Source organism: Chrysemys picta, chromosome 8 (assembly GCF_011386835.1).
Source record: "Chrysemys picta bellii isolate R12L10 chromosome 8, ASM1138683v2, whole genome shotgun sequence".
In the NCBI taxonomy this organism is placed as follows: Eukaryota; Metazoa; Chordata; order Testudines; family Emydidae; genus Chrysemys; species Chrysemys picta.
Window position 1 is genome coordinate 100,718,710 of NC_088798.1, and position 26,445 is coordinate 100,745,154.

Consider the following 26,445-nt stretch of genomic DNA (forward strand, 5'->3'; position numbering starts at 1 on the left):
GATACAGCCAGTGCCAAGATCTTTCCAAGCTAGGCTAGTTCCCTGGTCTTCAAAAAAAGGGAGGCTACAAAGTGCTGCCTTAGGGTATGTCTACACGGCATTGTAAACTTGGGTCTGTGGGACCCGCATTTGTGGACTCGGTGTTTTGAAACCCTCACATGAGCATCCACGCTGTATTGTAAACCTGGGTTTGATGGACCTGGGTGTCAGAGCTGTGCTAACACACCTATATTGCCCTACACAGACCTTCTGACTCAGGTCTGCCACTTGAGCTGCGTCCACACTGCAAAAAGACAGGGCTTGGACCTGAATCTCAGCAGGACTTAGACTCAGACATGGTCCTAGGACATGGGTCATCAGTGCTTGCTGAGCTGAGTCAGACCGATTTGTGTGTGGATGCATCTGAGCCTGCATGTACAATGCAGTGTAGACATACTCTTAGTGAGTTAGACCACTCACCCTAGGAGAAAATGGTGCCTACCTGGTATCAGAGAAAATGTGGGGTTCCTGTGAAGTTGTGGCTATCTGAGGAATGTAGTAGGATTGAAACTAATTGGGTTGTGTAGAAATGTAATGTGGTTCTAATGAAATTATTCTGCAAACCTGCCATGTTTAACAGAGAATGGTGTCTATGCTATTTTAAACTTTCTTATAGAATTCTAGAGCAGGAATGAAATTTTCTATTATATTTTATAGGATGATTCAAAACCTCTATAGAAAGTTCATCAAATTCTATTAAATTCTTTTGGACCTTTCCATAAACTCTGAAAACCTTTTAAAAAACATATTTTTAGCCCACCATTTCCAGTTTGAAGTGGGATAGCTGTCATCACAGAAACGTGACGTCTAGCATGCACTGCGCCCTCTGAAATCAGCATTTAATCAGTGTCTATCTCACACCTGTCACTAAAAATAAACCATTTTCTCCTTTTGATGTGAAAGCTACTCCGCACTGAAACATCAGCTGATTTTAACTTTTCCAGCCTCCAGATGCAGTGTCACATGTTTGGTTTGTAACAAACAACATCTCACGCACACACCTCATCACACATCACAAGTTGCTAGCGACTGGTAAGTAGGCAGCTCTCTGGGATGGATTGCACAGGTGCTATGGGCCTGAGTCAGCTCTCGCACCACTTTTACAGTGTTGCAGTTGTGCAGACTTCAGTGGTGGTTTTCCTGCCTTATAATATCTAGCTAACTCTCTTATAGCACTTTTCATTGGTAGATCTTGAAGTGTTTTACAAAAGGAGGTGCAGCACCATTATCCCATTTTACAGATGGGGAAACTGAGACACAAATATAACCCCTTTGGAGTTGGTGTTCCTGAAACACTACACTGAGCCTCTAGGGGACTCATCCCTGACTACAGCAGCAATGGCTACAGAGGCTCAGGACACTGTTTCGCAGATTGCCTAGGGTGCAGGGTGGAGATAGAACTGGAGAACTACAATACCAGTCAGAACTCAGAGACAAAGGCTTTGGTTTTACTTTCAGTTTTGGCTGTTTGGAGTGTAGCAGGGAGAGAAGCTTCACAGCCAGGGAGGCAGGGCCGGCTCTGGCTTTTTTGCCGCCCCAAGCAAAAAACGCCGGGCCAGCCAGAGCAGCAAGGGGTGGGAGGGGCAGAAACAAACCTGCCCCTGGCCGGAGCGGCAAAGAGGGAGGGGCGGGAAACAAACCTGCCCCCAGGCGGAGCGGCGAGGGGTGGGGCGGGAAACAAACCTGCCCCCGACCAGAGCGGCGAAGGAAAGAAAAAACAAAAAAACAAAAACAAAAAAAAAATACCTGCGGGGCGGCAGGAGCATGGGTGCAGGGGGACTCCCGGCCCTGCAGACCCCGGGCAGTGGGGGGAGGGAGAGAAAAGGGGGGCGGCCAGGGCTTCCTTAAGTGGAGCGCTTGCCGCATGGCCCCTCCCGCCACGCCGCCTGCCGGGAGGGCTCCGCGCTGCTCCGGTTGGCAGGCAGAGAAGGACGTGGGCTGCCCTGCCGGGCTTGCGACAGGGTGGCGGGAGCAGCAAACCAAAAAGAAAAAACCTGCAGGGGCAGCCAAAGCAGTGAAGCGCAAAAAAAAAGGTTTAGACGGAATGCCGCCCCTTGGAATCTGCCGCCCCAAGCACAAGCTTGCTGGGCGGGTGCCGGCCTTGCAGGGAGGACCCTTCGCCCCTCTCCATTCCTACCCAAGGAAGGACTGTGAGTCCATCTGGGATTTCTGGGTCTTTGAATAGTGTCATCTCAGCAGAGACCAGAAACCCACGAGGCTGAGGAGAGTCATGGTCAGACTACCAAGAGCCAGCTTAACTACGCATTGGAATCCAGACCACAGAGCCACTAGGATGCACTGATCATCCTTTGTAAGAACACCCCTGTTTATTTATTGTGCTATTGTATTTTAAGCCAGCCACCGACTTCAGCCCTACACCACCCATCAAAGACTGAGACTGAACTTGCCTAGGCGGGTGCTGGGAGGGAGCACAGGGTGGTTTGTACTGGCTCTGTATTTGGGAGGGGTAGCATTTACGTATTATTTTGTCTTTTATTATCCTGATCCCTTTTTCCATTGGCCTTTCTCCTGAGGTCCCCATACTTAATAAAGGCCCGGTTACTGTTTTATTACTCTGGGAGCTGTGATAGCTATTTTATTTTTGTCCTTTGGCTGACACTCCTCTGTAGCAGATTGTGTGTGAAATATTTTCCCAAGGAACAAGTCCTCTGTGTTCTCTGCCCTAGGTGGGGTTTCCTTGGGTGGAAGCACCAGGTGTTCTTGTTGGTGAACCCAGGACCCAGAACTCTGAGGAGAAAAGGGAGAAGGCTGCAGCCATGCATCAGGGCTGGGGTTACAAAGGGAAGGGAAGTGACTTGCCCAGGGTCACCCAGCAGGCCAGTGGCAAGGCTAGGAAAAGAACTCAGGTCTCCTGAGTCCCAGGCCAGTGCTCTATCCACTAGACCACACTGTCTCCCTCTTACTTGCCACCCTTTATACAAGTCTCCAGGCGATAGGAATCAGGCCCTGCACCCAGGCATTGAACAGTAAGTCAGAATTCAAGCCAAGCTGAAAATGTCTGAACGGAATAGATAACACATGGCTGGAGCAATCAACAACATGCACATGCAAGCCACCTGTGAGTTAAGGGGACTGTGGTTCTCTCCTGTCTGGGCAGCAGGACAGCCCCGCCTACTGGAGAATGGAGAGCCTCCCAGTACTGCTGATCTTTAGGAGGCATGTTTTGTGGGCAGGGAGATTCTGGATCCTATTTCTTCCTCCACTCTAGGTTTCTGTTTTTTCTCCTGCTTATGAGGGAAATTTAAGCATGAGTCGGTGTCAGAAGCAGTAACGGGTGTCTAGTACAAGAAACACCCTTCAAATCGTACACGGGGCTGATGAGGATGTTGTCAGGTCCCCCTGCTGGAGGATGTGCTGACAGAAAATGGGGTATTTCTGTGAAACTTCTTCAGCTGGGCTCCCTGGAAGCAGGCTACTTAAAACATAAGTAAAGAACTTCATCATAAACACTACGTTAACCTTAAAAAGCCAAAGCAACACAGTGCAGCAAAATGTACAGGAGGGGTATGAATTCTAATGTGCAACAATGCGTTACACACTAACTGGCCTGTGTAGACACCGCAGGCATACCCTAAAAGTTCCCTACTGCCCATTAACATAGCACTCTTAGCTAGCACACAACATGGTGGTATACATTAGAATTCACACCCTGTTGATGTATGTGACCACACTGTACTAGAGACAAATACTAAGACAAGCACATTCCCTGCCTAGGCTCCTCTGAAGGAGGGACAATGACTCACCTTTATAGTCCCGCCACAACGGCTGGGCTGGGCCTCCAGGTGCATCCCATAAAAGAGGAAACAATCAGTTCTATAGACTCAATCTGAACCACCCAGGATAAACTCTCTATAAGGTCAAAGTCTTGGAAGACTCCCAGCTTTCTTCCTAGATTATTAAGCTATAATGACTGTTATGTTTCATCAGTTACAGTATCATAGTCACAGAAATATCTTCATTACACTGTTCTGTAGTCTCAGTCACCTTAGTGTGAGGTGTAGTGGTGACAAATCTGTTCATGCTCTATAGTGAGTTGTGCAAAGTGGGGCTTGCTCATGTACCTCTGTGGTGTGTGTTGAAGGCAGAAAAGTTATCTGATGGCTTCCTTCCTCTGCAGTCCTGAAGTTTATGCTGTGTATGTATGTATATATAATGCTTAGGGGAGCAGGCTTAATGCCTGTTTGGGCTTGGGGAGTGTTATTCCAATCCTGCTATTCCCTCCCATGCAGATATTCTGAAGAAACCTAGTAAATCCAAAACTTTTGTTTAAAAACACACACAGGGGTTTGTTCATGGCCTTATTTTTATGTGATTCATTCAATTCTACATTATGGAGAAACATCTATATTAACCATTCTGTTAATACACTGCTGGAGTCTAAAGTAAATGCTTTTTATTAATCATAGTATAGCCCCTATTTTCCTTATATGCATATGCTACTAGAATATTTGGAATGTAACTGTTAGGACTTCCCTAGGTAAGATGAAGTTGAGAAACATACAAACTTTTTTTTGAAAACAAGGCTAGTAGCACATGTAGATCTAGTGCGTTTTCTGTTGCTAGACTGTTATCTCGTTCAGCCTCCTTAGATCTTAAGTTTTATTCTAAAACAAAAGTCAACCTTCAGAGCCTTTGAAAGAGTGCTCTCAAACTTCCTCACCACCTCCCTCCTACCATAGCACTAGCTATGTCACATAAAGCAAAGTCAAACAGTTAAAAAAAAAATCACTGGCTGATTATTAGGGTGAGCCAAATGTATCACTCACTGTGACCACCAAAAAGAACAGGAGTACTTGTGGCACCTTAGAGACTAACAAATTTATTAGAGCATAAGCTTTCGTGGGCTACAACCCACTTCTTCGGATGCATATAGAGTGAAACATATATTGAGGAGATACTGAGCTATCTTGATTATCACTTCAAAAGTTTTTTTTTTCTCTTACTTAATTGGCCTCTCAGAGTTGGTAAGACAACTCCCACCTGTTCATGCTCTCTGTATGTGTGTATATATATCTCCTCAATATATGTTTCACTCTGTATGCATCCGAAGAAGTGGGTTGTAGCCCACGAAAGCTTATGCTCTAATAAATTTGTTAGTCTCTAAGGTGCCACAAGTACTCCTGTTCTTTTTGAGGATACAGACTAACACGGCTGCTACCCTGAAACCTGTGACCACCAAGTGTCAAACCAGAACATGAGCTTTTGTCAAGGAATTACTTTATTTTGTTTGTTAATGTCAGTGAACAAAAATAGCTCCATAATGAGGGTGTTTTGTGCCCTTCACCTGCAAACAGAAAAGGAACAAGAATATGAAGAGAGGACTAGTACAGAAAACTGCCTCTCTGTCAATGGCTAAGATCTCTGTCATTTCCTAGTCAATTTTCTCAGTAGGCCAAACAACTTAATCGCTAGCTTTTAGGACAGGTCTCCTGTTTTTACATATGGGGGATACAACAAAATAACAAGGTAACTAATCAAAAAGGCTCATAATTCAGAAGTGAGGAAATTAAACTCTTTTGCTTGAGGAAGGAAGCTCTTTAAGCTTACAAAGCCTAGCAGAAAGGTCAAAGGTAACCCAGTAGTGTTAAATCTCAAGGATCCAGAGGTTATCTGCACCAAACACTAGTACTGTATCCTTCAAAAAAGAAATCCAGCCCAACTGAAAGCAAAACAATGGCAGCTAAAATGTAACCTGGAAATTCGATGAAGGGATTTTGAAGAGCAATTAGCCATAGAAATTTTAAAAAGCAACTGGTAAGTATATCAGAATAGGAAAACAATGAGAGAATCAGGTTTCAGAGTAGCAGCCGTGTTAGTCTGTATCCGCAAAAAGAACAGGAGTACTTGTGGCACCTTAGAGACTAACTGATTTATTAGAGCATAAGCTTTCGTGGGCTACAGCCCACTTCTTCAGATGCATATAGAATGGAACATATATTGAGGAGATATATATACACACATACAGAGAGCATGAACAGGTGGGAGTTGTCTTACCAACTCTGAGAGGCCAATTAAGTAAGAGGAAAAAAAACTTTTGAAGTGATAATCAAGATAGCCCAGTACCAACAGTTTGATAAGAAGTTTGAGAATACTTACAAGGGGAGATACAAACATTGAATCTAACGGCTCAGCCATTCCCAGTCCTTATTCAATCCTAAATTGATTGTATCTAGTTTGCATATCAATTCCAGCTCAGCAGTCTCTCGTTGGAGTTTGTTTTTGAAGTTTTTCTGTTGTAAAAGAGCCACCCGCAGGTTTGTCATTGAATGACCAGACAGGTTAAAGTGTTCTCCCACTGGTTTTTGAGTATTAGGATTCCTGATGTCTGATTTGTGTCCATTAATTCTTTTGCATAGAGACTGTCCGGTTTGGCCAATGTACATGGCAGAGGGGCATTGCTGGCACATGATGGCATATATTACATTGGTAGATGTGCAGGTGAACGAGCCCCTGATGGTATGGCTGGTGTGATTAGGTCCTATGATGATGTCACTTGAATAGATATGTGGACAGAGTTGGCATCGGGCTTTGTTACAAGGATAGGTTCCTGGGTCAGTGTTTTTGTTCAGTGATGTGTGGTTGCTGGTGAGTATTTGCTTTAGGTTGGGGTGTTGTCTGTAAGCAAGGACAGGTCTGTCTCCCAAGAATCGTAAGTTTCTGAACTATCAAGGAAGGCAGAAACTGGCATGGATGAAGACATTGAAGAGAAACTAAATGTTTCCTTTCCATCAGCCTTAACCAGGAGGGCTGTTGCGGAGATCTCTGCTCTCTTCAGGTAATGAAGATGAGTTACTGTCAGATAGAGATGCCAAGAAGAATAAATTGATAAGCTTGACAGCAACAGCTCACCAGATTGACTTCATGTCCTTGAAATTTAAGACTGAAGGGTCTGAGCTTGTGCTTCTCCCAGCCCTCTGCAATGTTTCTGTTCGATGACCGCTTGTCCCCTCTGAGCTCATTTAGGACCTTTCTTCCATCCCATTTCTCAGCATGTGTAGGGTGACTGACTGTCCAGGTGTCTGCACTAGAAGGAATAAATCTTCCAGTGGATTCCACTGGTGTTGCTGTTTCTGACCTTTAATACTGTAAAGGGCTTAATTTCCCATAGTCCAGTCTCAAACTTCAGTAACGCCTCCCTCCTATCTAAAATGTACCTGAACTATTTTAACTACAGCATCTTTGCTCCACCTTCACTTCTAAATCTCCTACTGACACCCCTCCCCATACCAGCAAATCTGGACTCCCACTATCAGATGCTATATATTTGTAGGAGAACTGATCTCCTGTAGGATCTTCAAGGAGTACCCAGTTGCCCTGTTCTCCGTCCCGCTCTCTTAGGGAAGCTGCTCCAATTAAAGATGGAGGCAAGAAGTCTGCCTAATTCTTTAGCCGCAGGTCCTAGAACCAGTCCTGTAGGACATGCTGTAGCTGCTTCTTCTGTCCATGAGGCCATCTCTGCACTGGTGGGACTACAGTGGTATAGCTACAGTGCTGTAACTATGCCAGCATGACCCTGTAGTGCAGTCGTATCCTACAGTGGTAGAAGAAATTTTTTCCATTGCTGTAAGAACATTCCCTCCCTGAGTAACTGTAGCTAGGTTGACAGAAGAATTCTTCAGTTGACCTGGCTGTGCCTACACCCGGGGTAAGGTTGGCATAGCTATGGTACTTAGAGGTGTGGATTTTTCACACACCTGAGCACCATTGCTATGTCATCCTACTCTTTAAATGTAGACACTGGGTATGTCTGAGCTGCAGCTGGGAGCATGCCCCACAACCCGGGAAGACAGGCACACACTAGATGTTTTCGAGCTAGCTTGCTAAAAATATCTGTGTAGACGCTGAGACTTGAGCAGCAGAATGGGCTAGCCATCGAAGTACAGTGTGGCCCTTTGGGCCCAGACTAAGATGGCTAGCCTGTGCCGCTGCCCGAGCCTCAATGTCCACATTGCTCTTTGTAGCACAATAGCTAAAGTAGAACCAGCACGTTTGTCTGCATGGGCTGGGAGATATGCATCCAACTGCAGTGTAGACATACCTTGTGTGTTCTGGAGACTGGAACACCTACAGAGCATGGGACACTGGGTTTTATTTGTGGGGAAGGGGTGTTTTTTGGTTTTTCAATTCTTCCCTTTATTTCCTCATCGTTTCTTTGATTTCTAGCTTGGCTACTTTTCCTCTGACTCAGTCTCATGCAGCTTTCTACAGTCATGGCCAAAACAAAGCTGTAATATTCTTGTTGCCAACTTTCTTAATTTGAAAACAAGTGGCAATTCTTGTGGCCATTTCCCATTGAAGTGCTATCCCACTCCATCACACTTTCTTTTTTAATCTTTCATGGTGGTGCCTAATCTGTCCCTTTCCATGATTATAACTCATCGTTAACCGCTGTTCTGACACAGTCTGAAGATTATTTTGCTGGTCTTTGACTTACACTGAGCTTACACTTAAGATCAATGCAATTGCTTGACAGTTTGACGGGGCTATCCACTCTCGGGGTGATTAATTAAGCTTTACGATCTTTTACAACTCAGGCTCTCAGTTCTAGGAGCACTTAACTGCCACTCAGTGCACAATTACACTTTTCTGAAATTAAAATCTTGCTCTTCAAAGGGAAACAAAAGTTCAGCTGTCTTCAATCAATCTCTCCATTTAAACATAAATAAAACCCCTGTCTATAAAATTCCTGCCTATCTAAAGTTCAGCCTTCAGGTTATCAACTGAAGCAGTGTCATTTGATGACGACTTCAAGTCCTGTAGCAACTGATGCCAGCAGCTATGGTCTTGCTGGCTGCTGTTCCATTTGTACTGAGGTTCCTGGAACGCTATATTGTTCTGGATGGCTTTCACAGGCTGAGAGCAGGTATGCCCTGAGAGAAGGATGTTTGAGAGTGTGGATATGCAGAAGATTCGAAAGGTGGCTGCAAAGTCTTGACAATGCAAAGCTCATGAGAGATGAAAAGCCACTCAGTCAACTAATAATAAGAACCAGAGCTGCCCCTTAGATTCTAGAGACCACTCCTGCATTTGCAAGCTAAATCTATGACCGAGTATGCACCAGGGTTGTCCCTAGTGGTGATTGACACCTTATTACGGTGGTCCCCTAGGTTTTTTGAAGCCTCGGGATGATAGTGGGTGTGTCTACATTGCAGACAAGGAGTATGGTGGCAGCACATGTAGACATGCCCGAGCTAGTGTTAATCTAGCTAGTGCACGTGTCGATATAGAGAGGTTGCAGCAGCTTAGGCTTCAACATGGGCTTAGCCACCTGAGTTGTTGTGTAGGGCTCCAGGTGGGCTAGTGCACCTGTGCTATTACAGCTTCACTGTTCTCAGCACCCACATTCGCTACTGTGACCCTCGGGATTCAGAACACCAAGAGGAGAGCAGGCGGGTTGAACCCCAAAGAATAAGCAGTTGAATTCACTGACTGTATACAATGTTGGTCTGCTATGAAAACATGTCCAGTATGAAAGCCTGCAATGTTCCAAGCTTCTCAGTCATTAGGAGATAGATAGATATATAAAAACCATGCCATGGCTCTGATTTTATGTATTTTGTGTATATAGAGAACTGTGCTCATAAATCTTCGGCTTCATCTCACAGCAGGACAGTGAGCGATCAGTCAGGGAGAGGCATCTCCCAAGCCAGTTGTTTGCACGAAATCAACTTCCAGTACCCATCCATTGTCCTGCTCAGGAAAGGTCAATGGGGGACCATTAAAGATAATGGAAATATACTGAGATGTACCAGCTCTTGAATCTAGAGGGGGCTTCCACACTCTGAACAAACATGTCACCATAGTCTGGGGGAGAGGAACTTTTTAAAGCAACTTTGTGTCTGAGGCTTAGCATGCAGAAACTGAGGGCCAGCCTCCAGGTGGGTGGCTGTCAGTGAAACACTGGATCCCCTTACGCTTAGGGACACTCATGGAAAGTGTGCAAAGGCAATCAGTAACTGGGATTAGAAAAAGGACCTGATCTAATATAGAGATGTAAAGCCTGAGTTTGCATCGTTATTTTCAGTGTGAATTGTATACGTTTGCTTCCCTTACTATTTCATTCTTGAATCTATGATTTTTCTATTAAATAAACCTCTTTATTTTTGCACAACCGAGAGCTGCTTGGGGTAAACTGTGTGGAGTGTGTGTGCCTCAGTGAGCTGATAACTGAGGGGTGGGGGCTTCACATCTTCAGGTGTGACGACCCAGAGGGAAAAGTCTGAGTGTCTGGTAGCTATGAACTTGGCGAGGATAGCTTGGGGAGATTTGGGACTAGAAGGGCTGTTTGTGTCCCCCTGCAAGAAGTAACTAGGCTGCTGGAAGCCAGGTGAGACCCTTGTGGTTGTGGGCAGGCTACTGGTATCAGGGATCTGAACCAAAGCGGTGCAGCATAAAGACACCCAAGGTTACAGGGCAGCATAACCTCTCACTGGTCTGAGTGATCCTCCAAACGTCACACCTTGCAATTACAGTGTGGACGTACCCTTAGAAGGTGCCATGTGGGTGCCATGCTCAGTGAACTGCCACTGGAGAAATTGCTCTAGAATGGCAAACGTTTTCCTGGTTACACATGGCAGTCCTATTGCAGTCTCAGTCCTTGAAGGAGAACAGATTGAAGGGGTGGCTGAGGGGCTTCATACTATATCAGGAATGAGCACAAATATCTGTGGGTGGTCAGGCATAGGGTGGAGTTTAAGTCTCAAGGTAGAATAATGCAAGTCTTGCAGAGTGATCAGAAAGACACAATATGAAGAACCTCTCTCTGTGACTGCTTGTAGTGTATAAGAATTGGGTAGTAGCCCTGTAAAAGGAGTGTGGGGCTCCCAAACTACTTAAAGGGATACTACCCAATTCCTATACACTACATTGCCCCAGGGGGGCATTCCAGGGGAAACTGAACACAACCCTGAGGTGTATTAAGCTTTCCATTTAAGCTTTGTGGTGATGGAGCAGGGACAGTGTAACCCTCCACCGGGCCCAGAGTGGGAGGATGTGGTATTGCAGGGGAGGCTGACTCCCACTTTCACACAGGAGGGAATCGTGGGAAGAAGCTCTCCTCAATGCATGGCCCGAGAAGATACGATCCGGGCCTGTAATTCTGCAGCATTTTGACAAGATTATAGTACTGAACTGGAGCCCCATCAGGGTAAAAATACACATGAAACTCATGTTGTATGGCACTGAACAGGTGCAACCAGCAGTACCATAGCACAGCTCTGGGTTGTCACTGCCGAACGGTGCTCTGATGGCTTGAAATATGCCTGTTGTACAAAGGGCACCTTCATACTCTGAAGAGCTGCTACCCATGTGTATATTAAGTGACATCTACAAGACAACAACAATAAGACACTTGTAACTTATCCCTGTTGGCCCCTCGGTGCCAATGCATCTACAGAAGAGTGAGCTGAATTACATCCCACGTTGCACTTCTGTTCAAGACGTGCATTCACTATGTTCCAATGGTAGAATGCTTCTTGTTAGTGAGGCACAAGACAGGAGGAGCAGAGTGTGACTTTCAGAATCTATGCTGAGTTAACAGGGTTATTTTCTTGTAGATTCTCAAAGGTTGGGTCTCCATCCTGAAAGTTATAACTCTTTTTTGATTTCAATCAGTTTCATAGGGGTCTGCTCCGCTGTTGCTCAGTTCAGGGGTGTCTCCTGTAAATCATGAAAACCTGGAGCCCTGCAAAGTAGTGTCACATTTCAGAGTAGAAACACACTCTGAATTTGTCAGTGTAATTTATTTGTATCCGGATGGCTTTTCTTAACCAGGTGTTGTAGTAAAATGAGAATGTAGTGCATTGTTTTGGGGTTTGTTTGTTTTTTCCGCTTAAGAGAAATAAACATGGAAATATTTTTCCAAAGCAAATCTTGACATAAAAATCCTGTGTCTCTTAACAATGAACTTTTTAAAGGAAAATGTAACTTAATTGATCAACAGATATTTCTTGAAGTGACTTCCTGTGACAGTTTTACCTATGTAGTGCTGTCATTTCAGTACACTGGTCGTAACTGCATGAACGGCTACCAAAGTAACAGTCTGAATTTCTGGAATTAAAGGCTAGTTAATTTGGGGCTGTTTCTATGATGGGTTTTTAGTATCTAAAAGCCCACAGTTTTGGAACTTACTGCTCTGACTTCTGTTCATTTATATCATTAGATGGTGCCACTTGTCTGTTTCATTTCTAACACATTTCCCAATAGTCTTATTGATTCATTTCTGACATTACAAGAAAACCCGGCATGAATGTTGCACAATGTTTTTTTTATTTCAAAATTATTCCTTAATGACCCGTTCACTGCTAATTTTTAAGCATACAAGGAGCCACTGACATCAATCCCCAGAGCAAGGACCACCGTTTTGAAATGCCTGTTTTAATAGACAGGTTTCAGAGCAGCCGCCGTGTTAGTCTGTATCCGCAAAAAGAAGAACAGGAGTACTTGTGGCATCCGAAGAAGTGGGCTGTAGTCCACGAAAGCTTATGCTCTAATAAATTTGTTAGGCCTAGTCTTCACTTACCGGCTGGTCCGGCGGCACGCCATCGATGTTCTGGGATCGGTTTATCGCGTCTGGTTAAGACGCGATAAATCGATCCCGGATCGATCCCGGAAGTGCTCACAGTCGGCGCCGGTACTCCAGCTCGCCGAGAGGAGTACGCGGCATCGACGGGGGGAGACTTCCGGCCGCGTCTGGACCGCGGTAAGTCCGGACTAAGGTACTTCGAATTCAGCTACGTTATTAACGTAGCTGAATTTGCGTACCTTAGTCCGAAGTCCGGACTAAGTGGGGCCCAGCCCTTAGTCTCTAAGGTGCCACAAGTACTCCTGTTCTTCTTTTTGTTTTAATAGACCAAATTGAGCAAAGAAGCCAGCAGAGGGCGCCATTGATACATTTTCAGCTTAAATACAGGCAGATAAATTTAAAAACAAGAACATTTCTAACCAATGTCAAAGCCTTGGCTAAGGTATTTGCATTTGGCCAGACAATCAGCTGAAGGATGATGGAAGCCTTTCTCTGAGAGTTCAGCAAAACTTATAAGTTGTTATTTTAAAATTAATGTAATGATTGTCAAAGGTGTCATATAGAAACAGAAAATATTCAGTGTCCTGGATTCCGCCTAGTTATCTATGCAATTTTCCTGGCTCTGAAGGGGCACCCAGCGTGTCAAATACAGAACTATATTTGGCCCTTAACTTGACTGCACAGGTATAAGCGAGGGCTGAATTTTGCCCTCAAATTCGTCATTCAAATAAAGGACCCAACTTCAGCCATGGGTCTGAACAATATTCAGTGTTTTGTTTGGAATCATGTCCCCAAAGATGGGGGTGTAGAGAAAGACAGTAGAAGTTATTGCTGAGTGATTAAGATTTGTAGAGGACTTTCTGTCAGTGATGAATCCTGATGTGTAAAGGGCAGTGCCTTGCTCCAAAGGGCAGACTTCTTTGGGAATGGTCTTTAAGACTGTGAAATAAAATTCACATAAGTCTTTTCATTCATAAAATCCTGTTAGATCACAGCGACTTCCAAATCATCACTACCTGTAGAGTCGTTCCGGGGCCCATATCAGCAGGCACACCAGGAGAATACAGCTCCATGACTCCCATTATAATAATGAGTCCCGCAGCTACGTCCCTGCTTGCCACATTTATCTTGTCTCTGCAAATACTACATTTTCATCTTGGTGTGAAAAAGCCTGATCTAGAATCAGTCCATATGTTATAAAGCCTATTTAGAATCTGAAGCCATGTAAGGTATCTCAAACAGACCTTATTTTTGCTTTAGTAACTTGTCTTTTAAACAATACCATTTTCTTTTAGGCTGTCGCCTGAGCTGATATGAGTGATGGAAACATTTCCAAAGGATCAGATAAAGTCTTTAAACAAGTTCCGGGATAGCTTCCTCCGACCCATTAACTATCTCATGGCACTTTTCCCTTCAGTGACACCCCTAGTATTCCAGCTTCCCCTCTCCCTCCCTGCAGCTACACCCTGACCTCAACTCCAGTGCCACATTTCCCTTAGCTCACTTATAAGATCCGCTTACTCCTACTTTCCACCACATGGGAGCATCTTCATGAGGAAGCGGAAGGCTCTTGGTTCTCTTCTTCTTCTGGTCTGCTTCAGGAGCAGTCCAGATAAGCTGCTTATCCACTTCCAACCTGCTAATCATATACATGAAGGCCAGGAGGCCTCCATCCAACCCTCCAGAAGTAACAACTGCAGGGGCGGCCTGGATAGTCGTTCTGCTGGACCCCTGTGCTTCTGCATTCTGGTGTTTATACCTCTCTTGCAATGCCCAGCTAGCCATGGTAAGGACTTGAGCTGGCCAAAAGTCCAATTTTTTGGTTCGCAATAAACTTGGGTCCATTCTGCATTGCGACAAAAACAAATTGAATGAAATTTCTCAGTGACTAAAAACTTCATTTTTGGACACACTAAATCACAATGATGTTTCTGAAATGACATGTGAAACTGACATAGTACACTAGACCCCCGATACCCAGCTGCCAAATTGTCTGCTGCAGAGCTGTTGACCTTAGAACACCAGCAGGTTTCCAGTGGAAATCTGCCTATGATTACGCGAAAGTTAAGTCGGCAGCAATTCAAACTCCACTGTTCATTTGGATGAGCTGGTGGAGGTTCAATTCAGTTCTTACTCACAGGGAAATGATTTGCCCATTCTAATTAAAACCAGTCCTTTTAGTGCAAAACCATATAGGACCTGATTTTGAAAATATATGAAGTCCTTAGATATATTTGTGCCTTTATTTGCAAATGCATTTAGGACCAGTTGCTTGTGCAACTAGCCACCTGAGCTTCTGACATAGATAATATGGTAATTGGCACTATATAAAACCTAAAATAGATGATTGACTGCTTGTGTGATCAAATACCCAATGTACATGTATGTATTAAGCATGCACAGCATGTGTACCTATTTGCTTGTGAAGCTGGACTTCAGAGAATTTGAAAATTGGATCCCGAATGTCTGTTTCCCAAATTATGCATTTATTTTTCACTTTTCTGGGTCTTTTAAGTCTTCTAAATCTACTCCGTCAAGTAGATTGTGGTTAATAAACTAAAAAGGTGTCTTGTAAATTGTGTATACTGTAAAGGGGGTCAGACATCTGGCATGGCATTGGATAGCGTAGCTTAATTTATAAACAAAATGACTGTGTGTGGACAATCTATGTATGTTTTTGAGGAGGTTCATTGAGAGCACTGGAAACTATAGGAGAAGTTTGTGAGAGCTAGACAGCAGCTGAGTTTCAAGGAAGGAAGGAGTTGTGAACATTAAAAAGGACAGTGTTGGATGGGGGAGCAGCAGGATAAGAGAACAAGTGAGCAACTGGAGTAATCAGCATAGCTAAGTATTAATCAGCCAAGAATGCTTTCTTCTGTGGATCAGAATTACAGATCAAAAATCAGTCTCTTTTTATTTTGTCCCATGTCCTTTCCTCCCTATTAGCCTTAATCTCCCACTGAGGTAGAAAAATCTTGCAAATATGGATAAAACTGAAGGGACTATATATTGCAGGCAACATATTGGTTAAATCCTAGAGAAGCCTTTAAGCTAGAGAGGGATCCAACTACAAAAGTCCAATTTCAAACACTACTAAAGCATGAAGCTCTCTAAATGTGGGGAATAGTTTTTCTCATCCCGCAATCAGACTGAGACATGGGTTTTTTGTTTTTGTTTGTTTGTTTGTTTGTTTGTTTGTTTGTTTTCTGAAAAAAATTCAAGTCCCACTCTGGACTACCCAATAGCCTGGTGGTTACAGCATGTATCTGGGACGTCTGAGATTCAAGTTCAAGTTCCTAGTTTGGATCAGGCTGTTTATGAACTTGGGTTTTCCACAGCTTGACTGAGTGCATTGCCCAACAGGCTCCTGGCTGTTCTGAAGTTTTGATCTCTCTGGTTTTGATCAGAAATTCCATCCTGGACCTTCCTAATGAAAGCTTCATCAAAACCGATACATTCCCATAAATGTTTTGGTTTCAACGAATCGGCATTTTCTGACAAACAACGGGCGGGTGGGGAGAGGTGGGGTTATGAAAAATTTCCCAACTAGCTCGAGTCTTGATTTGGACCCACCTCCATTGTTAGCCAAAATGATTCTGAATTTAATTTTCTTAAAGGAAAGAGAATCTCCAGGGATGGTGGAGAAGACAATGGTCCCAGTTCTCTTGTGCAGCTGGGGAGAACCCAGGAGAAGGCTCTGGCTGGGGTGTGCAAAAATAGCTTTTAGTGATATTTGAACCTATCACTCTTGAGGTTGTCTGGTCGGGTCCTAGTATAAGGTAGAGAAGCCTGAAGGCTGCTTTAATCTACACTGACCGCCAACAACCCAGGGGTTTCAGTCCAGCAGCTGAGGCATGGCTGGAATATAATGGAGTCCCTGTCATACCCCTTGCACTAGCGAATGAGAGTTGATGATTATGGAATCATGCTTGGTGGTGGTTCTCTTAGACTTACCTAACATATATCAGAAACCTAAACATCACGAGGAAGACAGAAAAACCAATACATTTTTAAAGGACTAAATAAAAAACATCAAGATGTGCTATTTAAAATATGCCATGTCATGACCCTAATCTTCTGAAATTAGTCAACTTAAAGTGTTTAAATCTGTATAAATTAGATAGTGGTCGCTATATTTCCTTGGTTACTAGTAAAAAAAAAAAAAGTACAAAACAGGGGTCTTGAGTATTGCATTAATGTGTGTAATTCTTAGTGAGGAAATGTATGTCCATCTTTAGCTGCTTCTTTCCCCTCCTCCACACACACACACAGCATGGATTTCCTACTCGCTAGCTTCCCTTTGTATCCTAGACAAAAGGAAAGAGTTTCTCAAATTATCTCGCTCCATCTAATTTCCATCTTCTCAAATGTTACACATTTAGGAGAACTCCAGTAGGGGAGGAATCTCACTGAAAGGAAGAGAGGGCGTATTTAAAATCAGACATAATGGAGGGAGGATCAAATGAGATGTGGAGGCGAGAGATGCATCTGTAACTAAGTTTTATATAAGGAGCTATTTCAAAATGTTTGAGGAACTATTAAGAAAATCTGTTCAGTAAGTGACTTTCAAGAAACAATGACATAGACAAGGGCTCAATCTTTCTGCTTTAGAAGTCGAAGTCAAATTTTCCATTGACTACAGGGCAAGAAGGTTTGGAACTTTACTGAAGAAAAAAACCCAAATGAAACCCTTAACATATGAGAATATAGACCAAAAATCTGTCGCTGTATATTGTTCACATCAGTGCTACTATCCTGTGTATAGTAGAGATGCCCCAGAGCTGTAAAATTCTCATCCTGACTTTAAACCTCCAAAAATCCAGGGTTTATGATTTCATAGGTGCAATAGCCCAAAAATATTGAGGGCAACCAGGAGACGGAGAATTGAATGCTGTGTATCTCAAATCCTCCTGCTCTCTCTGACTCAAACCTGAATTCTCTGTTTGAATGTAGAATAAGGGATCTTTTCTGTGAAGCAGTTCCCTCAAGTACCCTTCTAGCCCTCTTCCTTTCGTCCCACTCAAATTACATAGAGAATGCTCCATAATTAATTTAGACTGAAGTTACATAAACTCTTTAACAAACAGAGCACAGGCCGTTTTAGGTTACCGTAACCCCAGAATTTATTATATAAGAAACAGAATAGCCTCAGAGTGTTGCCAAAGTCTCAGTAAATCAGAGCACAACGGCTGTGCAGTGTCACTTAGTGAGGATGAAAAATACCCATTGGAACTGAGCTTTCAAAGCCTCCATTCTATACTATTTCCGCTATCCTTACAAGAACTCCATCGTGCTTGTAGCCTTATCCTCCGGAGACTCATGTATGGGCCTGTTCATAGGTCTTTTATTAAGGCCAGAAGTCCCATTATGAGCATCTAGTCAGGTCTCCTGCAAAATACAGGACAGAGATCCTCACTAATATTTTCTGCCTCAAACTCATAACTTCTGTTGGAGCTAGAAAATATAATGATTAATTCCACCTTAGGTGGGGATAGCTTATTTGATGCGTCTGACCAAGTGGGTATTCACCCACGAAAGCTTATGCTCCAATACTTCTGTTAGTCTATAAGGTGCCACAGGACTCTTTGTCACTCATTTGACACAGTAACTTTACACTGGTTATTCTAAAAGATACAATAAAAGCTTGGTGTGAAATCCTGCCTCCATTGAACTGTAGGAGTCTTGCCATTGATTCCAAGGGAGCCAGATTTCATTCTTTCACTTTTAGAGAGTCTTTCAACTTAATCACCCTTCAAGTTCTTTGTTCCAACCACGTTAAAAACAATCTATTCCCTTCTATTGCTGGAAATTGAATGATCATTTTTAAAGCCGTTAGATTTCAAAAACATGACAAACCGTGTTTGGGAGCAGTGGGGAATTTTTTTTTTTTTAACTTGAAAGATCTAAAATTACTTTTAGCTTGAAAGGCTAAAATATCCAAACCTTCAAGCACATTTCAACAAGCTAACATAGCGTATGTGAGCACCAGAAGAATTGTGCACTAGCAGATATCGTTGATCTCTCGATTTTGATAAATAGTGAAATATTGAGGGTGTAAGTAGTTGAGGTACTTCTGCCATGGGTACTCGGGGTATTTTTTCCATATTTCTTTTACTTAGCCAGGGGCGGCTCTAGCTTTTTTGCCGCCCCAAGCACGGCAGGCAGGCTGCCTTTGGCGGCGCGCCTATGGGAGGTTCCCGGTCCCGCGGCTTCGGCGTACCTGCCGCCGAATTGCCGCCAAATCCACGGGACCAGCGGACCTCCCACAGGCATGCCGCCAAAGGCTGCCTGACTGCCACCTTGCAGGGAATGGCAGGGCGCCCACCGCAGCTTGTCGCCGCAGGCACGCGCTTGAGCGCTGATGCCTGGAGCCACCGCTGTACTTAGCTATCTTTTTTAAAAATTTCCATTGCAGATAACTGATCCAACAAGTAGAAATAGACACATGCTAATGGTTGGAAGAAAACGGACAAGCAAAGAGAGCTAGTTAAATAGGAAAAACCTGAGGAGAAGTACTGCAATAAGAAACAGGCCCGTTTCCAATTTACCTCAAGTATTTTGCCTATTTTTAAAGCCAGGGGACATGCATTATGACTGAATGCTCCCGTGTTATTGGCATCTGAATTGAACAGGGCTAAAACTCTCAATTGTGCTCAATGTGACAGAGCTACAGACACCAGGAGGATTAAAAAAAAACAGATTTTTAAACTGGTGGTGGTGTGTGGTGGGGGTTGTTTTGTTTGTTTGTATATCTAGTGTGAAGAACATTGAGTGCGAAAGGAGGAGGATCAGTTTAACTATGGCACATCGAATATATTCACAAGCTACAAAATACCTTCCAGGAGCAGATCATTGTTACCATTCTGGATACTGGATGGATAGGACAATATCAGGAACATGGGTGCAGTCAATGCCTCTCCTAATACTAAACTGGCCTCCTGCCAAGGAAACTCAGCCAGCTGTTTCATCTCAAGGCTAATTTAATGCTCAGAACAAATGTGGATTTGAAGTGTTCTGAGAACAGGGCTGGAGTGAAAGGGTTGAATGTATTCTCAGTACCACCAAACTGTCTGAGAACAATTTGTACATTGCTCAGCATGCATATTTGAAGTTTTCTGCATGCTGCAGGCACTTCAGAAAGGCTGTGTGGTGGTGGTGTGATATATACTTCATATTGGGATGTTTCACAGTGCAAAGAGTGACATCATGCTATTCAACACTAGACAGCAGATAGGAGAAGGAAGGAGGCAAATGAATGAAGGCACAGTTCTAATTGTAGACAAATAAAAATTTCATTCTTTACTTATTGAAAGGATTAAAACTCAGTATATAAACCAAAGAACTCACTAATGCGATAAATAAAATTGTTGTACCGTGCTATTGCTCCTCCATGTCTATTCCTGCAATTCAGTGGATCACTTTAAGAAGACAGGAGAGAGAACTGGAGTAAGAGAAATAGGAGACGAGAACTGGATCAGTAGAAGAATGGATGGGTATTAGTAGGAAGAGGTGATGTATGCAAGATTTATGAGCTAAGGTGTATCTTTTAGTTCTCAAGAGGAAAAAATACATGCAGATAAACTCTTTAAGGGGGAAATCTGGTCTCATTGAATTCAGTGGCAAAACTCCCATTCACTTCATCATAGTCAGGATTTCACCCTTGAGCTTTTGTGAGACCATTATTTCATATATCTTGGGAAACAATTTTGGCAGTGACACCCAAAGGCAGCATAGTTCTACTTGACACCCAAAGCATCTTGTCATCCTCCACAAGCAACTCATGAATAGTTATGCTGCCATATTCATCATCAGAAACAACACAGGATCTGTATGTTCCACATGCCTTCTGAATTGTTTGGTTGATTGGCTCTCATAGTTAATTTGGGTAAATCCGACATACATTTTGGAATGGCAGCTCCTCAAGTTCTGCATTCAGAAGTGTTTGGTTGGAAAGGTGTCTTCAACTGAGAAAACAATTTTCCTATGCCGTGCACCACTCACACAGGCACCTGATAAAGGTCTTTTTTAGAACAATAAATTTTCCTCTTGTGACTGTAGTTCCACCTCTGTGCTCAACTGCTCCTGATGCTGTAAAGCTTTTCATGGACTTTTCTAACAAGCCCGTGGGCTGCGCATTTTGAGAGGAACGTGAGTTGTCGCCAGACTCAGTCTGAGACTGACTAGTACAGAACATTCAAGACTTGCAGTCTCTTAAAAAACATCACCTAACTCCATGATTGTTAACTAGTGACATATTAGCCAGTTCCTGATGAAAAGTAACAATGGTATGGTCTGTGCATAGCTAGAAACACTGAAATATAAAGATGTAGCATGTGTCTGCTTCTCTATCTATACATTAAAACCACATTCATCTAAGTAATTTATTTGTACAATGCATCTTGTTGCTTGGTGGCCTCCTTTTTAAGCTTTGATACTACAATGAGTTCCCTGTGGGTGGACACATTTCCACATAGAGTGCATGGCAGGATCAGGTCCGTAGGGAATACCCTGGTACTCATAATTGATACCAGGAGAGCTGGTACTCTCCTTGTATGTGATACTTTCACTGACAGCTTTATAGAGAAACCATGACTTCTTTTCAGTTCTTAATCCATTGATCTGATAGTCCAAATGGTAGCCAATTAGAATATCCCCATTGCTGTCATGTTGGGTAGGTACGTACATATCTATTTACTGTAGCATTTGTTTTATTACCCTGACATCTGTTTATGTCATTGGCATGCCTCTTTGCTGCCTTGTAAACCAACTCACCATTAAACTTCACCCAAATTGATTGAGTGGGACGATCAGCCTTGAACATTAGATCCATCACACTCATCAGCTCTTCCACTGTAGTCTGATGGTAACATCAGTGATATTCTTCGTGCATCAAATGGTTGAAACAGTATAAATGGTATAATTCTCTGCAGAAAAAGAATTCATTCACCCATGACTTGCGTGCTAAAAGCAAAGAATCTTTATAATAGGGGAAGATGCTGGAATTATTCATTTATAATAAAAACTAAAAACTTCACTGATAGCAGCTGAAACCTAATCCATTGCTCTGGGCTATGACATGCTGAAATGAGCTGGGAGATGTGCATAGAGTCTCAATTAACGCCTCTCTTTATGAAGTGGATTTCTTGCAGGCTCAGCAAATGGCAGACAAGAGACATAATTTCATCCCTTCCCCCTTTAATTTTTCCCCAGTGGTTCATTCCAGATCAAACTCGCTGCTGGTGTGATCATCATAGCTCCATTTGAAGTGAACTTCAGCTAAGGATCTGGCCCATTTTGTAGCCTCAGTTACTCTGGGGTGGGGGGAGTAGAATGAGCGTAACTAAGGGATAGGAGAACTATGTAAAACTTTCAGAGCACCTACACAGCATGACATTGAAAATGATTTTATTAAGCACCTTCACTATGTTTCATTATTTACATTAATCTGGCCACTTCATTCTTGGTGGGTGGTTCCCACCCGCCCCTCACATTAGTGTAAATAAGGAATAACTCTCTGTGACTCTGGGGTAAGTGACTGGTTTTAGAAGAACGGTTTGCAATAGTATTTACAATCACAAATTTAACTTAATTCAACATGCAAAATCTGGTGTGTGCATTTAACTGTTTCTTTCAGAGAGTGCACATTTGGAGTCCTTTCCTCCTTGTGCGTATGTAACGCCGACAGACCCCAGTCATCGGCGGGGAGGATCGAACCTGGGAACTCTGGAGCTAAATGTATGAGCCTTTACTGCATGAGCTAAAAGCCAGATGGCCCTTAGCTAAGCCTGTAGAGCAAACTCATTAATCTCTCACTCTAAGTGGTCTCCGTGCCACTAGATGGTACAGAACACAACACACAGGAGGTGTGTGGGTTACACATAGAATGGAGCAGGACTCGCTAAACTTTTGCTATCAGTTTAACTTAGTTCTATGTGCATGTCTAGCTTTGTGTAGTGTTCCACTCTCTTTAATAGCTGCCTTTCCCATCTAGAGCTGTGGGAAGAATGGACATTCAGTTTCACAAAGATTGAGATTTTAACATTTGTTTTCCTTCTGAATCAGAATGAAACCTAAAAATTTCAAAATTCTCTGAAAGAAAATTCTGGGGAAAAATAATTTCTAACTGATCAAAACATTTTTTTCTAAGAAAGAAAATGTTTAGTTTTGATTTTGACTTTGAAATGACTTCATTTTGTAATATAAACTTATAAAAATATAAAAATTCAAACATTTCATTCCAAAAAATGGGATTTTTCCAGTTTCCCTCCAAAACAAAATTTCAAGCCAAACATGTTTTCACAACACACTTCAATTTTAATGGAATTGCATTTTCTGCTAGAAAATGATTAATTGGAGTTTTTCCAACCAGCTTTACTCCCAACATTCTATAGTAGTGTGCCTCTGATGACATGTGTCTTGTGGGGAAAAGTCAGGAGAATAGATAACATGGTTCAAAATATCCCTCAGAGATGACAAAAATGAAACATTATTGTCACTTGGCTATATTAAGAAGAACTGATTTTTCTGGCTTTCCTACTTGTATCCAAAAGAACATAAGTCCTTGAAACTACGAGGAGTTAATGACATTTTCAGCCCCTTGACCACATCTAAAGTTCATTTTGGAGTCTAAATGTTACTATGTGCAAAATGGTGGCAGAAGGGACAAACTAAGATCTCTTACTTCTCAGTTAAGCAGATAACTGGAGCATGACCTATTCTCTGACACATAGGAATGTGCTGGTCTGGGGGGAGCCAATCTTTATATCCTTGGAGTTGGGGAGAAGGCCAGATTCTGACCATTCCTTCATGTGATCCTGCTTTTGCTGAAATCAATTGCCAAGCGCCCACTGGGAGAATGATTGCACTTTAAGTCTTCAGTTCTCAGAAAGTGCAGTGAAGATGAGGACAACCCATGGTGAGGTTTAAAGCACAAAGAAGTTTTTGACCATGTCTCTAAACTGGCCTGCTAAGCTAGTATAAAAAAAAAATTCTAGTTCACTCAGCCATTTTCAGCTTCTAAATGCACAAGAGGCTAGTATGTTCCTCTGTTTATAAAATGTAAGATCAAATAAATGCTTCATATTGTCCACTGAATTGTGGACTAAGAGGAAATTTTCCCTGGAGGTAAGTTACATGATGATAATGACCCACTGCAGGATCTCTTGTATCTTCCTCCAAAGCATCTGGACCTAGCCCCTTTTGGAGACAGAGTACTGGAATAGGTAGACTGCTGGTTTGATCCAGAATGGCAATTCCTATGTTGCTCAGTTGCTTAGTTCTAGGTGAACTAGATAAGGGAGTTGAATTTCCATTTATTGATCCATATATTTTTCTGCAATAGATCATTATTCCCCCATTAAGGGGTCTGAGACAATGGTTTGAAATGTTGATGGTGAAATGTTCATTATGTCTGAACTATCAAAAATTAAAGGCTGATTGCATAGATAAGGGAATTATCTTGTATTCTGGGATCTCTAAGAACAATATGTGTAAAATAGGGATTGGTATTTTTCTAAAGCAGATATAAAATGACCTGGGAATTCCATTGAAAATGGAAGCATTATTTAGCTTCACAGCTTTCACTGACACTGAAAGAACATCCTTTGGACTGAGCCATTCCCCATTATTTACATCCAAGGAAGACCCTTCCATTGCCTCTGGATACACCTGCATGTAATCAACCGCAGGAAACTCCTGCATCATAGAGATTTTCGTAGCACTTTGCAATGGTTTTATATTTCTAAATGAGAAACAATAATCTGTTATCCTAGGAAATCTTAATAGGGGACTATAGGTATATCAAGATGTTTGTTTTCAATTGATCTGCTTCAAGTGACACTGCTTCAACAATGTGATTTTTAAAAAACAGGCAGTTTTCATTTGGAGTATTTTCATAAATACATTTGTTAATCTATTACCCGTGACGACATCATCACTCCCATCTGCCTGACATCATATTTTTTCCTTTCTGAGAGGTCCTGCTCAAGACACTTGCAAAGAGAATGAGTGTTTAGAGCAAGAGACTTGGGTGACAAGTTTCCTATGTTACATTCATGAATGCAGGCAAGTCAGTTATCCTCTGTCCCTCACTTCCTCCTCTTTAAAAGGGGGTTTGTAATAGTTACTGACAGTACTTCCCCGGGATGTTTTGAAGCTTACTGAATGTTTGTAAAGCACTTTGAGGTTTTTGATCGAAGTATTCTATAATAGAATCTCACTCATTCTCCAAATCCTTGAGATCTTAGTTACCATTCCTTTGAATGTAATTGATCAGAAAAAAAGGCAGCCTATGTACAAACGGATTCCCAGCTTGCATATTTTGCCAGCATATTAACACATGCAGAACGGTCTGTCTTTTTGTTTTTACACACAGTACAGACTAAGACCAAAAACGGAGCTACAGCCCTTCAAATCTAGGGAAGCCTTACTGCCATTTACCTTGTAGGACTGCTGTTCATGATCAGCTTGGCTGTACCATCATCCTGGAGGGGAACTAGTAAGTAAAACCTCTTCAAATGTGGGGCCAAGTTTTCAGCTAGTATAAATCAGCATAGTGCCATTGAATCCCTTGACCTGTCCTGCTTTACACTAGATGAAGATCTGCCCCAGGGGACTAAAGACAAGGGACTAAATTCATTCTTTTTGTAACTCGACTAGTCAGTGGAGTCAATTTAGCCCCATTTAGGTTAAACGAAAGCAGCATATTCTTTCTGAACTTTTGGGAGATGGAGGTGTTGGGTAGTAACACAAAGCAATCTCATTGGAGGCAAGGATCTGGTCCTAAAAATTTGCAGTTACCCTCTGCAGCTAAATTATTCCCCAGTGTTAATTTCCTGGAGAAATCCTTGTGATTTTAGTCACAATTAGTAGAGTAGTGTTTTCTTTGTGCATATTTCCATATGTTCCTTTGTAAAACTAAGGTTTGTTTTTACATAGAATGCATGTTGGTGGTGGCTAAATCCACCCCTGCTTCAGAGCTCATTTGTTACTGATCTTCTGGCATAACTTTCTACTGCATAGACATTTGGGACAAACATTATCACAGTCATGGACTGAAGAGCAAAATCAGGGACAGCTCCTCTAAAGAGCCAAGAGTATGCAGGTTTCGGATGAAGATACATTTTAGATTGATCTTAAATGTTGTCACTAGTAAAACGCAATGAGATCTCTGGATGAGAATTCACTGTACACTTGTTTCATGGATCCAACCCTTTTCATACTGACCTATCTCCAAGCATTTTATAAATACATAATATCCTAGGATGAGTGTGCAGTCACGAACCAAAAGCTAAGCTGAATAAATACAATTCAAAAAGCATCAACTGGTATGTCTTTATGAATCTCAAATGGTAAGGATTCCCATTCAAAAGGCATAACTGATAAAGATCCATGTGTTTAGAGGTAGAAAATACAAGCTACAAAAAGATCAGCAACAACAAACAGGGCTAGATTCATGGGGGGGATGAACCGGTCATGCATGTATAAAGGGCCAAGAGCGCACACAATCTTTTGTGGAAGAAAGGCAAATGAAAGATCCTCATGCTCCAGTTTCTAGGACAAAGAATTGATGCATTAAACTTTATGAATTGAGTCTGTAGCCAATCAGAATTAATAGCATTTTACATCACCTTTGTGAAGGTGTAAATGACTGTACAAGGTGCAAAACAATGGAAAATCTGGCCCATTCATTTCATGAAGACATTAATTTTATCCATCTGGTGTGATGTATATTATTATGCTAATAACTTGCCCAATAAGGTTTCAGAGTAGCAGCCATGTTAGTCTGTATCCGCAAAAAGAACAGGAGTACTTGTGGCACCTTAGAGACTAACAAATTATGCTCTAATAAATTTGTTAGTCTC